Consider the following 12,436-nt stretch of genomic DNA (forward strand, 5'->3'; position numbering starts at 1 on the left):
TTTGAGAGTACTATTATCTCAGAAGTAAATAGTTGCAGAAATCCTTACAGAAAATAGAATGACTCTTGGCAAATTAACATATCTGATTATATACCTGGATAATTACCTACTGCTTCCTGTGACTGGTAGGACACATTCACATGGTGAGGAACTGTCAACAATGATATTTTTTCAGGCACATCTTTCACTTCAATGTACATATGTCTTTGAAACCTTCCCTGATGTGCACTGCAATTTGACAGTAAGTCATATTTGTCATGAAATAAATGACATATGGAAAAGGAGATGTAATAAATAAGGGAGCATGCATATGTTTTATAAAGACTTTCATAAAACAGTGTTAGTTGCTGATGTTGTAGAATGCACAGAGGAGATTACCATTTACAATGAGGTACTTGATCAACAGATTTATATCTGAGAATAATGGACATACATTTAACAAATCAAGATTGTTGGACAAAGTTCATCAGATGGAATAAAAGTCATACAATATTCTGTAAACTAGATACAATTAAATAACTGAATTTATCATTGCCCAGTCTCCTAGCATAAAGTTATTTGGGGGGGGATTTTTTTTCTTCTTTTATTTCAGAATGCTGTGGGGATACATACGCTCTGGTCAAATAGTTTGCTTTTGTATATATTTAAGCCAAAGCTAAAGGTGTTTCCCCAAACTAGAAAGAGTGCAATGAACACATTCAATATACCTATTCAATGGGAGGGAAACTACCAATATCCATCTTCCCCTTTCTCCTGTCTAAATTTTGTTGAGTTTTACTTATATATGAGCACATAGATGTTGATCAACTAGTTCCAATTTAGTACAGAGTACCTGTGGTATTTGTTTTTCCATTCTTATGATATATAACTTAGAATAGCCTCCAATTTTATCCAGATTGTTACAAAAGATGCTAAATCACCATGTTTTTATGACTGAGTAGTATTCCGTTAGATGCATATATCACATTTTATTAGTCTGTTCCTGTATAGATGGACACATGGGTTGTTTCCACATCTTTGTGATGGTGAATTGTGCTCTTATGGACATTCAAGTACAGGTGTCTATTTCATAAAATCTTTTGTCCCTTTGAATTGTTGGTTGATAATATGCATATAAACATAATTGATGTTATACATCGAATATGTGTCCTGCATCCTGCTGAATTCTACATAATAGTTTTAGTCCATTTTATTTATGGTAAATTCCCTAGAGTATTTTTTTTCTTTTATTGTTTAGGATTCATTCAGGGTACAAAGAATTAGGTTATATTGATTGCATTTGTTAGGTAAAGTCCCTCTTATAATTGCTTTCCCCCTCTAGATATGTGCCATACACCATAATCCTCCCTCCACCTCCTCCAAGCTCTCTTATTCCCCTACTCCACTCCTTTTATTAGATCATCTACTGCCTTCATATTAGACTAGATTACATTGGATTCTTGCTTCTCCATTCTTGTGATGCTTTACTAAGAAGAATGTATTCCAACTAAATAACAGATTAATACAAAAGATGCAAAGTCTCTATCTTTTTTAATAGTTGAATAATATTCTAAGGTATTCGTACACCACAGGTTTGTTAATCCATTTCTGAGTTAATGGGCATTTAGGCTATTTCCACATTTTCACAATTATAAATTGAGCTGCAGTAAACAAAACAGTCTAGTGCAAATGTCCTTATGATAAAAGGATTTTGTTTCTTCTGGGTAGATGCCTAGAAATGGAATTGCAGGATCAAAGGGGAAGTCTAGTTTGAGTTCTTTGAGGATTCTCCATACTTCCTTGCAAAAAGGTTGTATTAGCATGCAGTCCTGACAGCAGTGTAAAAGTGTTCCCTTCTCTCCACATCCATACCAGCATGTGCAGGTTTGAGACTTTGTGCTGTGGCTATTCTCACCGGGATTGTGATATCTCAGGGTGGTCTTGATTTGCAGTTCTCAGATAATTAAGGATTATAAGCATTTTTTCAAATGTTTGTTAGGTATTTGTCTGTCTTCATCAGAGAAGATTCTGTTCATACCTCTTGCCCAGTCATAAATGGGATTGTTTACTCTTTTTTGTTGATTAATTTGAACTCTCTGTAGATTGAAGCTATCAACCATTTGTCAAAGTCATACCCTGAAAATATCTTTTCCCATTCTGAAGGTTGTCTTTTTGTTTTACTTTTTGTATTCTGAGATGTGAAGAAGCTTTACTGCTAAATTAAGTCCCATTTGTTAATATGTATTGTTGTTGCAATGGCTGCTGAAGTCTTTGTCATAAAATCTATCCCCAGTCCATCATCAAGAGTTTCCCCCACTCTTTCTTCTAAGGTTTTAATTGTTCCATGTGTTATATTTAAGTCTTTTGTCCATCTTGAGTCAATTTTTGTAAATGGTGAAATGTGTGAAAGGAGTTTCAGTCTTTTACATGTGGTTATCCAGTTCTGCCAGCACCATTTGTTGAATAGGGATTATTTTCCACACTGTATGCTTTTCTTTGGTTTATCTAAGATATGGTAAGTAGATACCAGTTTCATCTTTTGGTTTTCTTAAAGGTTTAAAAATGCAAACTACCCTGACATATTTTTCAGGGTAGTTTGCCTGAAACCCCTAACACTATTTTTCTTTCTGCTTTTAACATGTATTTTAAATCTCTTCATTATCTAACTGTATTGCCTAGAGTCTTTAAAATAAGATTAATATAAAATGTTAAAGTAGGCATTTCAGTGTTGTTCCCAAATTTAGGAATAGATCCTGCTACCTGTAGGATTTTTTATAATAGATTCAATTTATAAAATTGAGAAAAATTCTTCCCATTTCTATTTTGCACTGTTTTGGAGGCTAGTGCTGTCATATATTTTACATTTTCACATTCAGTAGACTCCATAACATAAGGTTATTCTCTTTTCTTTTGATGATTTAGTTCTTCAAATAGATTGAGAAAAAATTTAAAGAATGGCTTTTTTGTAACCTTACACATTTACCTTTTCTGGTAATTGTCATTTTTCCCTGTATATTCTAGTTACTACCTGGTGTCATTTAAAGGGTAGACCATGGATCATATCATCAAATCATGAGGCCTTCCTATGAAGAGTTTCCTCTTTATCCAGTACCCTGAAAATTATTACAAATGTCCTTCTTCAACACTTGCTCTTAGAACAATGAGCATTTTTCTAAGATTTGTGAAAATTACCTAAGGAGTAGATATTGGAGTCAGACAGATTAGTTTTTATGAAAACTGGTTCTGCCATTTACTGCATGTGATTTGGGGTAATTTACTTAATTACACTAAATCTCAATAGACTCATCAAAAATGTGAATAATACCATCTATCTCTCAGAGTTCTTGTACTATTTCTTTTTTGGGGGGGGTTAAACCACAAGGAGTTTTAATGGTCTGGTTTTCTATTTCCCCCATCTTGTAGTAATTTTTAAAATACCATTTGCTTATGGCAGTGAGAGACAGAGAATAGTGTTCAGTAAATGTAAATCCAGTGTTTCTTTTGGTATATAGTATTGCCCCCAGATTCCGAATTCCCCAGAACTTGAACAACTTGGAATCTGAATGAAAAATTCAAGCAATTTTTGCCTGAAATCTGAATGCTGCTTTGGAATCCTATGCTCAGCACATTGTTTGTGTTTTTTTGTATGTTTACCCAGTGCTCAGGCCACCTATATGTTGTGTTGTTCAGTTCGTTGTTGGAAGCTGTAGTGAAAGCATCTCGTGTAATTTTTGCTGTTAATTTTATACTTTTTTTGCCTGCTCTGTGTTTTTTTTTTTTTATATGATAACAACTAAGTGTATTTACCATGGATCCTAAATGGTACAGTGAGGAAAATAAGAGTAAGAAGGAAAGTTGTTGTTGCAGTTGAAGTTAAGAAATAGCCTAAGTGTTCTGATCATGAAGGGATGCTGAATGTTATCAAAAGCTTTTTCTGCATCAGTTGAGAGAATCACATGGTCTTTGTTTGATAATATCCATCATCTCTTCATGATCAGAACACTTGCGAAAATTGGTATAGAAGGGATATGTCTTAAACTGATAGAGGCCATCTACCGCAAACACACAGCCAACATCGTATTGAATGGGGTTAAATTGAAATCATTTCAACTCAGATCACAAACCAGGCAAGGTTGCCCATTGCCTCCACTGCTCTTAAACACTGTAATAGAAGTTTTAGCCATCACAATTAGGGAAGAAAAGGCGATCAAGGGTATCCATATAGGGTCAGAAGAGATCAAACACTCACTCTTTGCAGATGATATGATTGTGTGTCTGGAAAACACCAGGGATTCTACTACAAAACTCTTAGTAGTGATCAAGGAACACAGCAGTGTCTCAAGTGACAAAATCGACACTCATAAATCGATAGCCTTTATATATACCAACAATAGTTAAGAACTCTATTCCGTTCACAGTAGTGCCAAAGAAGATGCAATATTTGGGCATTTACCTAACAAAAGATGTGAAAGATCTCTATAAAGAAAACTATAAAACTCTAAGAAAAGAAATAGCTGAAAATGTTAACAAATGGAAAAATATGCCATGCTCATGGCTGGGAAGAATCAACACTGTTAAAATGTCCATACTAACCAAAGCAATATACAAGTTTAATGCAATCCCTATTAAAGCTCCCTGTCATACTTTAAAGATCTCAAAAAAATAATACTTCATTTTATATGGAATCAGAAAAAACCTCGAATAGCCAAGACATTACTCAGAAATAAAAACAAAGCAGGAAGAATCACGCTACCAGACCTCAGACTATACTATGAATCAATAGTGATCAAAACAGCATGGTACTGGCATAAAAACAGAGAGGTAGATGTAGGGAACAGAATAGAGAACCAAAAGATGAACCCAGCTACTTACCATTATTTGATCTTTGACAAGCCAGTTAAACACATTCAATGGGGAAAAGATTCCCTATTTAACAAATGGTGCTGGGCTAACTGGCTCATGACCTGTAGAAGACTGAAACTGGACCCACACCTTTTACCATTAACTAAGATAGACTCTCACTGGATTAAAGACATGAATCCATAAAAATACTAGAAGAAAGTGAAGGGAAAACTTTTGAAGAAATCGACCTGGGCAAACATTTTACGAGGAGGACCCCCCCCCCAGGGCAATTGAAGCAGCATCAAAAATACACTACTGGGACCTCATCAAACTAAAGTGCTTCTGCACAGAGAAGAACAGAGTAAGTAAAGCATGCAGACAGCCATCAGAATGGGAGAAGATATTTGCAGGTTATGTCTCCAGCAAAGGTTTAATAACCAGAATTCACAGAGAACTCACGCATATTAGCAAGAAAAGAACAAGTGATCCCATCTCAGGGTGGGCAAGGGACTTGAAGAGAAACTTCTCTGAAGAAGACAGGTTCATGGCCTACAGACATATGAAAAAATGCTCATCATCCTTAATCATCAGAGAAATGCAAATCAAAACTACTTTGAGATATCATCTAACCCCAGCAAGATTAGCCTATATCACAAAATCCCCAAATCAGATTGTTGTCATGGATGTGGAGAAAAGGGAACACTTCTACACTGCTGGTGGGAATGCAAACTAATACGTTCCTTTTGGAAAGATGTTTGGAGAATACTTAGAGAACTAAAAATAGACCTGCCATTCGATCCTACAATTCCTCATCCATGAATGGATCAATAAATTGTAGTATATGTACACCATGGAATATTATGCAGCCTTAAAGAAAGATGGAGACCTTACCTTGTTCATGTTTACATGGATGGAGCTGGAACATATTATTCTTAGGAAAGTATCTTAAAAATGGAAGAAAAAGTATCCAATGTACTCAGCCCTACTATGAAACTAATTTATAGCTTTCATATGAAAGCTACAACTCAATTATAGCCCCAGAATATGGGGAAAGGGGAGAGGGAGGGGAGGGGATGATGGGTGGGGGGAGAGTAATTGGTGGGCCCACACCTATGGTGCATCTTACAAGTGTACATGTGAAACTTACTAAATGTAGAATATAAATGTCTTAACACAAAAACTAAGAAATGCCATGAAGGCTATGTTAACCAATTTGGTGAAAATATTTCAAATTGTATATAAAACTAGCACATTGTACCCCCCCCAGACAAAAAGATGATGTAGAAAAAAATTTGTTCAATGACACCCCTAGAATGGGTTATACAGATTATGTGTCTTAGAATTGTTTTAATAAATAGTAAAAGACAACTAGAAAAAAAAAGATAAAATAAAAGATATATTCCACCCACAAAAAAAAAAAAGAAATATTCTATAGCTAAACATAAAATCAGTACACGTGTGGCTGATCTTGCTGCTATGTCCAGATGTGCAAATCAACTGTTTGTATGATTTTGAAAAATAAAAAAGCTATGAAAGCAGCTGATGTAGTGAAAGTGGTTATTGCACTGACCTCTAGGAGATCGAAAAGTATGAAAAACATGGAAAAACTCCTCTTAGTTTGGATTAATAAAAACAGCTGGCTGGTGATGTGATTTCTGAGATGATAATTTGTGAGAAAGCCAAGGTCCTCCATGATGATTTGGCAAAAGGCATACCTGATACTAGTGCTCAAAAGAAGTTTAAAGCCAGTAGGGGTTGGTTCAAGAACTTCAAGAAAAGGACTGGGATCAATAATGTTGTTACACACGAAGAGGCCCCAGTTCTAATTTGGAGGTGGTAGAAAAGTTTGTAAAGCCATTTAAAGAGTTTGTGAACAGTGAGGACTATGTTTCATACTAAGTATTCAATTGTGACAAAATAGGTCTTTATATTTTTAGGTTTTGATATTTTATTATTTTATTTTATTAACTTTCATTTTTATTCAAATATTATTATTTGTTACTATTTTACCTTAAAATACAGTGTATTTACTGTTAAAATCATTTTGAAAATTCCAGTTTGTGGGACCCAGGAATGGATTAATCTGGTTTCTATTATTTTAAGAGGGGAAAATGTTTTGGAACTCAAATGATTTGGAACTCAATTGGGGTTCTCAAATGTATTACATTCAGATTCCAAGGTATCACTGTATAAATTAAATTTAATAACTTTCAAATTACTGCCTTTTAGTATGTTTTCTATGCAAAAAAAAAAATTATCAGCAACTTTCCTTTATTACCTTAAACTACATTCACAGATAAACACATCTAAACCTGGAATTTGGCCAGGTATGTGGATAAATTGTGAAAGATATGGTATTTAGACTTGGTTCATAGTTTAGATTCATCTGGAAGGCATTAGCTAAAAATATGAGGGGTATAAAGTGAACAGTTTTATCTATGATTCACAACATTCAGTATCCATAGAAACCAATTAGTGATATTGATGAAGACAAAAAAAGAACTGCCAATGACAAATTTATAATAGTATTTTGTGTTTAAAAATAATTAAGTAGATGTTTCTTGTTTGGTAGCTAATAATCTTATAGAAATATGAGGATTATTACAGAACTTAATATTGATTTTAAATCTTAATATCATTCTGTGACCTTAACCTCTCTGATTACTGAGATACTTCATCAGAAACAGAAATTTAAACTTCGTATTTAAAATAACATCTAGCTCAAAATAACATAATTTTATGTTTATTTTCTACAATTTTCTCATGAAAATGATAGAAATAATAACTTAAATTCCCTTATAAGTCTGATTTTTTTTAATAACATGTGATTTACAATGTAGTTTCTGGACAGAGAAATTATATTTTTCTCCTTTTGTCACATTTTATATAACAATTTATGAGGTTTCAGCTGACATTGTTTAGCTCTTTTGATTAGGATATACATATCATGGAAATCTAAATCTGTCAACCCATTGCTTTCACATTTCATAGTCACTGTTCTCATAATTCCATACTCATGATCTGAAATACCCTTCATGTACCATGTTATGAATTTCATGTGACAATCTTTGAAATACCTACTAAATTTTCATGAAGGATACAGAGCCAGAGAGCATGAAAAAATAGTAAGCTTACATAAGTCTTGAATGCATTTGGCAAGGGGGCAGTGCAACAAAGACGTGGAGTAGAATTTTATAAATTACTTCCCCAATATAACTCTGAATTATAGTTGTACATTAATGTGAAGCCTGAAACTATTGCTGCTTTATTGATTTCTAGTCAATAAAAATGACCTTAAAAGAATGATATCTTTAAGAGAAATAACATGGTTGAATCTCTTGGTTAACAGTGATCATTTATGGTAAGGAGCAATAAAGACAGAATATATATATATATATATATATATATGCACATGTTTTCAAGACTTTACTTGAGTTTTCTTCCATGAATTGTATGGATTTTCAAGAGTTTGCAATAGTAGTATGGATAATGGGCATTTTATTTTGACAGCAGAAAATGTATCAAACTCATTTCTTTAATCACTTGCTGCCTAACACAGGAAAGCTACAATGTGAGTGTTTTTCAGTTTGAAAATTGAAGCCTTAATCCAGAATTCAAATTTGCCTGAAGATTGTGCTGTATTTTTAGGTTATTCACAGTCAGAAACTCATTGTCTTTCTCAGGCCATAGGGTTATCATTTAGTAAATCCTGACTGCAGAGTCATAGATGGCACCCTCATGGGCTAAAAACTACTACTAAAGGTAACATTAAATTAATTACTTGCAGAATACTGAAGGGTCCTAAAGAGGCATCAGCAAGTTAAAATAAAATTGTATTTCATATACACCTTGGTGCCTTTGTTTGCACAGTACCAATTCACCTTGGTAATATATTAGAAAATAAATGGAGTCATTTATTTACTGTCATTAAGCCCTGACAGTAATTGAGTACTAAACAAGGCACTTCATCCTACCATTTGTGACAATATGGATGGACTAGTAAACATTATGCTAAATAAAATAACTCAACCAAAGCAGGAAAAATACTGCATGTTTCCTCTTATGTGAAGCATAACTAAGGTTGACAACAGAATGAAGGTTACCAGAAGCTAGGGAAAGGTGGACGCGGGGAATTGCTATTCAGCAGGTTTAAAGATACAGTTGGAAGATGAATAAATCCAGAGGTCTGCTTTACACCATAGTGCCTATAGTTAACAATAAGATATTGTGTACATAAAAATTTATCAAGAGAGTAGATCTCACATTAAATATTCTTGCTCCCCCCCCAAAAAAAAAAAACACCCAAACAAAGGGAGACAAAGAAACTTTTGGAGGTGATGAATAAGTTCATTTGCTGGATGATGATAACATGAATGCTACATGTGTCCAAATTTAACTGTATACATTAAATATGTGCAATTGTGTGTATGCCAATTATATCTCAATGAATCAGGAAAAATAAGGAATTTAAGTAGCCTATCTACTAAATTTTAAGGAGTATATAAAATGATTAACATAAACATTTAAATATCTTAAATATATTTTATGTGTTTCACAAAAATTAAAATCATAAAGGAAAAATCCATAAATCCTCAAATTCAAAATAAATAAAGCCAGTCATTGTTCTGGACTTGAAATGAAACGTTGGCCTAGCATTTGATCCCTCTGTGATAAAATAAATATTGAGTAAAGCATTTTAAATTAGGATTATTTTTTATTAGAAGGGAATACCTCATCAGTATCAATCAGATGTCTTATCAAGTGTGCTCTTTAAAAATTAAAAAAAAGAAAATCTACTACAATTTAAGAATGAAAATTCACTACTATTTTACAGAAGTTAAAGATACCTTTGGACCTACACCAATGTGTTTCTTCAAGTTTCAATCTTAAATAAATACAATAGAATATGATATTCATTATTATTGAGTTATTTCCCTTTTGTCAAAGAAATAATTTGCTAATTAGATCAGATTAATATCTATTACCTCTACCATCTACTTATTTATTTATCATAAAGATTAAGTTTAAAATAATAATTTGAGTTTTATACTATTAATTCATTGGTAAGTCAAAAAAAGCATCAGTTTTATGAATTAACAGTAAATCACATTAAAAATATACTTTTCAAATCTAAAAATTTAGATGTAAAAAACAATCCAAAATTTTAGGCAAACTAATCTCAAGGGTTTATTACATTGGGGCTTCATGTAATCTGTTTAAGTTAATAAAATCACATGAACATATGAGGTAGCCTATTCTAGAAACTGCTTCAACTAGGCAAATTATTCAGAAATTATTTTCTTTTTCATTCTAGAGTTATTGGGAAAGTAAATAAAAGACCTAAAAATGTAATTTGAGAACTTTAATGTGAGAAGATTCTACAAACACAAATAAAATTTAAGTAAACCTGGATGTCCTTACAAAAGGCTCATTGATTCCTATATCAATCTGAGAACTTTATTATTTTCTGTTATAGAGAAGGATAGTATATCTAGTACCCCTTTTCTGAAAACATATAGTCTGGTATAACAAAAATAACATGAAATTTGAAATCAAATATATATGAATTCTACTTACAGGTCTCCCAGTTACTAGCTGTGAGTCATCAGACATCTTAATATTCATGAACTTCAGGATTTTACCTGTAAAACGCGGGGATCTTATTAATATGAAGATTACAAATGGTAAAACATGAAAATAACCTATCACAGTGTTGAGCACATAGTTGGAATATAAAAGATCGGAATTTCCTCCTTTCCCTTCCCCTTTTATGAGTTTGGTCAAGTGTTAAATGTTTCATGTGACAGATCTTGAGATAATCCGTTAAATCCTGCCAGAATTCAAATATCTCCTTCAACGTACATAACCTTTCTGGAAAACATAATTTGTCTTTATGTTCTGTCCTGGTTCTTTGGGTTCTTGCTTTTATAAGCATCTTTATATACAAAGTGTGTTCTAAATTTTCTACTGAATGCATTACTGGGACCATATTTTTCATGCTAGACTAACCATTTCTGTTCTGGGTATGTCATAGAAGTTAAATGTGAAGTAACAATGCATAACAGGCTTTGATGAATAGAAAAATAAAATCGTCTGAGAAGATACTATACCATATATACTATACTCCTCAAATGTGAATTTGATTTAAAAACGAAAACATACCTCTTGGGGTCAGGAAATAATTATAAAAGGGACTTTACCTAACAAATGCAATCAGTGTAACCTAATTCTTTGTAGCCTCAATGAATATCAAAACAATAAAAAAATGAATAAAATTAATGCATATGAATGGGTTTTTTTTAAAAAAAAATGAAAACACAACATGACAATTAGTCATTATTTGTTCATATTTGAAAAGTGAAGAACTTTGCATTGGACATTTTTAAAAAATGGATAGAGTTATAATGAATACAAACTTCTGTCCTATTAAGCTAATAAGAAATAATTTATTTTCTAGTAATTAAAATTGTTTTGAGCAAATTACTATTATGCATCATCTCTGTATGTTTTCAAATGAAAGTAAACCCATTCAAACTAGAACTCTACCACCCATCTGTTGCTCCATCAAAATGGTCTTCAAACTATTCATATAAAGGACCATAATGTAAGTATGGTGTTATTTATTAGAGAGTACTTAAGCTTACTTTATTAAGGACACATTAGTAATTAAATATTTCATCTATTCTTAAGAAGAGCCATGGTAGCCACCTGCTTACTCCGGTTTATTATTATTGCTACCAATAAATAAAACGGCTTTGTATTTAAATAGCACTTAACAGTATATAAGATTTTTTACATACCTAATGCCATTTTAATCCTGTCAGTATTGGTAAGGAAATGCAAAATGTGAAACAAAAATACATATTAAATTGTATGATCACATGATATTAACATGTCTCTACTGCTTTCAGAAAAAGTGCAAATGTCTTGGCATTGCACGCAAAACCTTTCACAGTCTGTTCACATTCTACATTTGTAGGTATCTCTTCTATTGTTCCAGGCTCAATAGACAATTCTTTATACCACAAAAAAAAGGAACAAAGTGTTTCCTGGCATTTGTGCAATTGTCTATGCTGTTTCTTCTACTTGCAACAAAGCTGTCTTCCCACTTAAATCAGAACAAATAGTACAAATATCTGTTCCAATGAAAAGTTTTCCCTTCCCATTTTCCTAATTCCTCAAAATTATGTGCTAACTGTCTACAGCTAACTTTTCATTATACCACTGTAGCAGTTCTTACTGCATTTGTCATGAAAGATCATATCTTTCTCTCTAGTATTATGATCATGTTCTGTTAGTGGTCTCTGTGCTCCCTATTTTAGTTTTTAGTATGAACAAATCAAAGCAATCTTCTAAAAAAAATCCATTTATTATCATGATACCATTCCCTTTAAAAACATCTGATAATCTCATATCCATTCTATCTTTTCCTCACTCTGTGTACGTAAGCTACATTTTTTCTCATTCTATTCCCCATAATCACTAACTTTCTTCTACATCAGGCCTTCACACATATGATCCCTTGTTTGGGGAAGAATAGCACTCACATCTGAATTCATAAAAGCAACAAAAACGTAGGTCTTACTTTAAAAGTTAATTCTTTTTTTTTTTTTTT

Source organism: Otolemur garnettii, unplaced genomic scaffold (genome assembly GCF_000181295.1).
Source record: "Otolemur garnettii isolate 467f Iridium unplaced genomic scaffold, OtoGar3 scaffold00056, whole genome shotgun sequence".
NCBI classification, from domain to species: domain Eukaryota; kingdom Metazoa; phylum Chordata; class Mammalia; order Primates; family Galagidae; genus Otolemur; species Otolemur garnettii.